This window comes from Leptonychotes weddellii, chromosome 2, assembly GCF_054177405.1.
Source record: "Leptonychotes weddellii isolate Sample4059 chromosome 2, ASM5417740v2, whole genome shotgun sequence".
Lineage (NCBI taxonomy): Eukaryota > Metazoa > Chordata > Mammalia > Carnivora > Phocidae > Leptonychotes > Leptonychotes weddellii.
In genome coordinates this window covers 95,181,535-95,187,534 of record NC_138370.1, presented here as the reverse complement: position 1 = coordinate 95,187,534, position 6,000 = coordinate 95,181,535, and the positions used below count along the sequence as shown (strand labels likewise).

The 6,000-nt window shown below is 38.2% G+C and overlaps 1 long non-coding RNA gene across 1 annotated transcript in view; it reads right to left on the bottom strand.

Moving 5' to 3' along the window:
• Positions 1–1,060: 1,060 nt before the first annotated feature.
• LOC145720132 (uncharacterized) overlaps positions 1,061–6,000 on the bottom strand; it is a 361,125-nt gene continuing 356,185 nt past the window's right edge. Inside the window, exon 4 of the long non-coding RNA XR_014142903.1 lies at positions 1,061–1,119. This is a non-coding gene — a long non-coding RNA (uncharacterized LOC145720132). The remainder of the gene's footprint in view (positions 1,120–6,000) is intronic.

The window sequence follows — 6,000 nt, the reverse complement described above, 5'->3', positions numbered from 1 at the left end:
TGTTAAGAAAAAAAAAAAAGAAGAAGATGGCAGGAGGGGAAGAATGAAGGGGGGGAAATCTGAGGGGGAGACAAACCATGAGAGACTATGGACTCTGAAAAAACAAACTGAGGGTTCTAGAGGGGAGGGGTGGGAGGATGGGTTAGCCTGGTGATGGGTATTAAAAAGGGCACATTCTGCATGGAGCACTGGGTGGTATGCACAAACAATGAATCTTGGAACACTACATCTAAACCTAATGATGTAATGTATGGGGATTAACATAACAATAAAAATTTTTTAAAAAAAGAAGCTATGCATAAAAGATGGTAAATGTATATGATAAAGCAACAATACAGAAAACAAGTTATGTTAGCTCAACTTATGTCTATGTAGGAGTACTGGGTATAAAAGTATAGAGAAACAGTATTTGTAATACTGTTCAACTCAGCATTAGAGCTATTTCTGACTTTATCCTAAGTGTCCCTTATTTACTTTAAAACAAACTGATTAAATTTGCTGTAATATCATTTTCAGACAATGGTCATCAGTGGTTAGTTGCCAATATAAGAGAACACAAAGTGGGGCACCTGCGTGGCTCAGTAGGTTAAGCATTTGCCTTCTGCTCAGGTAATGATCCAGAGTCTTGGGATCCAGCCCCAAGTTGGGCTCCCTGCTCAGTGGGGAGTTTCCTTCTCCCTCTCCATCTGCCTCTCTCCCCAACTTGTGTGCTCTCTCTCTCTCAAATAAATAAATAAAATCTCTTAAAAAAATAGAGAAAGAGAACACAAAGGGACCACACAAGAAAATTACATAGAGCTTAGATTATGTCCAGGAGTAGTCTCTTGGTATTTTAGTAAGATGACTGGGAAATAGAGTATAAATATGAATACATTTGCTCATGGTACAACAGTGAAGTGTGGCTTGTTTTATAGAAAATAAGAAATTTAAGTAATTCTTATCTGTCTTTTACATAGAGGGGAAGGAAAATATTCTGGGTACCAGAAATACATATGAAGAAAGCTGCTGAGCAAATTTTCTGCATGTATATTTATGATAGTAAACTGAAGACATAAAAGTACCTGAGATATACTGAAACACTGGCAGAGGAGGGGGCACTCTTCATGCTTGTGAAATTTCCTAAAGAAAAAAAAAAAGTGCATGGTCTGTTAGGGAATTGCAATCTTTAAGTATCTGGCCCAGACAACTGAAGATGGCTCTGCTATTCCCCAGGGGATGCAGGTAGGACTGATTCAATGGGAAAGTAATAAGTTTTAATATGTCAATTATGTAAGTAGCCTGCTGGTAAATACACTCAGACAGCTTTTGGGAATATGATTCTAGCTTTCGGGGGTGAAACCAGAATTAGATATATGCATTTGGGAGTCATATAAATATAAAAGGGTGGAAGTTGAAACCAGTCAGGGGTAAGAATATCTAAGTAGAATGGGAGGATGAAAAATGAAACAGTGGAGCAAACTCTAGATAATTCTAACACTTAATGGGCACTCAGAAGAAGAGGGTAATAGGACTCTCTACATATATCTTAGTCCTATGTTTACCACATCATGTTATATTGAGCAATCCTTCCCACTTTCTCCATTTTGGTCATTGATATGTTCATCTCTGGTTTTTACTCTTCCCTCTATATAATTCCCTAGTCAAATCTTATCAGTTTCTCTTTAGAAATATGTAGGCTCGGGGCGCCTGGGTGACTCAGTCGTTAAGTGTCTGCCTTTGGCTCAGGTCATGATCCTAGGGTCCTGGGATCGAGCCCCACATCGGCCTCCCTGCTCAGCGGGGAGCTTGCTTCTCCCTCTCCCACTCCCCCTGCTTGTGTTCCCTCTCTTGCTGTGTCTCTTTCTGTCAAATAAATAAAATCTTTAAAAAAAAAAAAAAAAGAAGAAATATGTAGGCTCAATCTTTCTCTTATATTCCCACACAATACCCAAATCCAAGGTCTTCATTACTGCACAAAACTCCTATGTAATAATCCTGATAAAGATCCAGTGACTTTGTCCAGGTCAGATTGGACACTAGACATACCATTTCAAATCCCTCTCTACTAGACTTCAGTGTGTAGCAATGAAAGTTCCCTTTAACACTGATTTCTAATGTTCACATCTTCAGGCAGGGGTTACCTGAAGCCTGAAGATGAACTCAAATATTTCAAAGACCAGGAACTTAGTCTTCCATCATAATTTTAATTGTTACTATTTCCTACCATCAGAATGAGGGCCAAAATATGCTTCACCTCCACCAGGCTAGTTTCCTTGGTAGCTTCATCTCCACAAAATATAATCAAACTCATCTTTGAAGGCCTACTTTTTTCAGTTAAAGACACTCAAATCTAAATCATCCTTAAGGGTTGCAATTCCTCTATGAAATCTCCCTAATTTAGATATCATTCTGTCCAATATCTGAACACCTGTAAAAATTATTATTATAATTATAATTCAATTTTCCTCTGATTTATAGGTCTCAAATTTCCATAACTCTTACACATAATACTGTGCCTTCGTCCACTAAATTTCTCAAGGTTAGTGACTATGACTAATACTTTGTTGTTTCAACAGTGCAAAGTATAGTTAGATAAAACCCTCCAAAATAAATATGTATTTCTTTAAGTTGCAAAAGCAGGCAGAAACCTACTCCTTGTTGTCTACTTCTTTGCATTCTATAGAATGACACCAAAATAATTGATTGATATATATATGTATGTATGTATATATACATATATATGAAGAATTTGAAGATTATAAAAGAGAGCCTATAAGTATTTTAGTATTAGTACAGAAGGAAAATGAGCACCTGATTAGTCTGCCCCAATTGATGACCTAAGAGAAGATGACCTATTAAATGAATGAGGATAGGAAATTAAGCATAGAGGCATGATCAAGAATGAATACTTAGAATCTAAGAAATCTTGGGGCACCTGGCTGGCTCAGTCAGTGGAGTGGAGTGTGTGACTCTTGATCTCAGGGTTGTGGGTTCAAGCCACATGTTGGGTATACAGATTACTTAAAAATAAAAAAAAAAATCTTATAAAAAAAGAACCTAAGAAATCTTGTCATCACAAATACAACGTACATATGGTACACATGTCCTTATCAATACACTTTTTTAATCTTATACAAAATAATATACCAGACATAGACACTATTTCTGTTGAATGTTTCTGCTGAAACATTTCCCCAACCAGAGAGGTCAAATGTTTCATAGACAGAAATAAAAGAGGTAGTTTAATGAGCAAAATGAAAACATTAATTATGCACACAAAATAAATGTATTAAATTTATATCAATAAGATGAATCATAAAAGTTGTTTCAATGGGTTTATACCAGACAGCATTCTCTATTTCTCCTCCATTTGGTATTGGATATTTCATGATAGGAATAGGATTTTAAGAACTTATTGCCCTACTCATTCTGTGTTCTCTCTCATTTTCTTTGTTGCTTCGATTTCATCCTTAATCTTGGTTTATGCATTGTTACTCTCCTGCCCAACATTCATCATGGTTTTTCCCACATTTAGAATTAAATTAAAAGTATTACAGGGCCCAAACGATCTGGCCTCTAGTTACTTCTCCAGTTATCTCCACCATTATCCCTTTACCCAATGTACATCAGCCAAGTTGGCCTCCTTGCTATTCCTCAGTCAAGAGTGCTACTGCCTTAAATACTTTATACTTATTTTACTTCTGCATGAAATGCTCTTCATGACTTCTATACATCTCCATTTAATATTATAACTCAATATTGCATACCAGCAGCCCTACCTTTTCCTAATGATCATGTTCAATTACTGTGCCAGAACAGTGACATCTCTCCTTGTCAGCTCATTTCTTGGTACCAGATGCCTAAAGTTATTGGTGATAGCTATACAGTATAGCCTAAGTTAAATGAGACGCTTACATCCCTGGGTGGAAAACTCCCCTCTCTCAGATTCAATATCTCTAGGCTGGCAAAATCTAAACTTTCAGAACAGGGATTATAAATTCATCAAGTGGGTTACAGGAAGTGGTGATGAAAGACAATTCCTATTTCTTTTTTTAATTTTATTATGTTATGTTAATCACCATACATTACATCATTAGTTTTTGATGTAGTGTTCCATGATTCATTGTTTGCATATAACACCCAGTGCTCCATGCAATATGTGCCCTCTTTAATACCCATTACCAGGCTAACCCTTCCCCCCACCCCCCTCCGCTCTAGAACCCTGTTTGTTTCTCAGAGTCCATAGTCTCTCATGGTTCGTCTCCCCCTCCGATTTCCCCTCCTTCATTTTTCCCTTCCTACTATCTTTTTTTTTTTTAACATATACTATATTATTTGTTTCAGAGGTACAGGTCTGTGATTCATCAGTCTTCCACAATTCACAGCGCTCACCATAGCACATACCCTCCCCCATGTCTATCACTGAGCCACCCCATTCCTCCCACCCCCCACCACTCAAGCAACCCTTGTTTGTTTCCTGAGATTAATAATTCCTCATATCAGTGAGATCATATGATATTTGTCTTTCTCTGATTGACTTATTTCACTTAGCATAATACCCTCTAGTTCCATCCACGTCATTGCAAATGGCAAGATTTCAGGTTTTTTTGATGGCTGCATAATATTTCATTGTATATATATACCACATCTTCTTTATCCATTCATCTGTTGATGGACATCTTGGCTCTTTCCATAGTTTGGCTATCGTGGACATCGCTGCTATAAACATTGGGGTGCACATACCCCTTCTGATCACTACATTTGTATCTTAGGGGTAAATACACAGTAGTACAATTGCTGGGTCGTATGGTAGCTCTATTTTCAACTTTTTGAGGAACCTCCATACTGTTTTCCAGAGTGGCTGCACCAGCTTGCATTCCCACCAACAGTATAGAAGGGTTCCCCTTTCTCCGCAACCTCATCAATATCTGTCGTTTCCTGACTTGTTAATTTTAGCCATTCTGACTGGTGTGAGGTGGTATCTCATTGAGGTTTTGATTTGGATTTCCCTGATGCTGAGTGATGTTGAGCACTTTTTCATGTGTCTGGACAACTCCTATTTCTACATGCCTATTTTCTTAGTCCCTGGACTCATGCATTTATCCACTAGGGACACAGTACCATATAAATGCTATGGATCTAGAGTAGGCCATATCCTAGAGGATGGTGCCCCAATCTGGCAACTCAGCTGTGCTTGCCACCTCTCTATAAAGTCAATAGCATTTGAATAAGACTGGTATAACCCAAACTCATATTCCCATCATCTTTACTGAAAGTTGGTTTTTATGGTCTGAGGTGGTCATACATTGAGTCTCAAGTTAGTAGGTCAAACACTATAAATCTTCCACTAATGTTGCTGGCCAATACTTAGGGTCATGAAAACAATCCTATAAACAGAACTGTGTCAGTTTCAGTCAAGATGAGTTGTTACCCCTTCCAAAGCCAGAGGGGTCCAATGTCCACTTGCCAAAAGTGGCTGCATTGGCTTTTTTTTTGGGGGGGAGGGTAGCACCATATCAGGGCCACAGTATTAATCTCTGTTGTTGACAGGTTAGACATTTGACAATGGAAGTAGCTGTATCAGCCTTAGTGGAAGCCCATAATGTAGGCTGTATATATAGTCTCCCTCCTTGCCACCATTAGTACCTCATGCATGTACCCATATTTCAACACTTGGGAGTAATTTACTGATGAAAATTTGCTGAATCATTCTTTCTACTTGGTTGTTCAGTGTCTCTTCTATGGTGGATAATGTCTGGTGGGTAAAACAAAAACCTTCACATATATCATCTATTCGCACAGATGATTTTCATAGACTCTTGAACACAATATTTTAATCTTTTCCCTTCCAGACTTACTAGTCAGCTAGGCTACTCACTCTGGCCTATACTCCATGTATATTTTTATCCCAGGGTAATTTCTCTACCAAACAGTTGACCAGTTGCACAGCCCAAAGTTCTGCCCACTGGGAAATTTCTGCTCACTGCACTCCCTTTGGGAAGTGCCCCTGAGTAGGCTTTC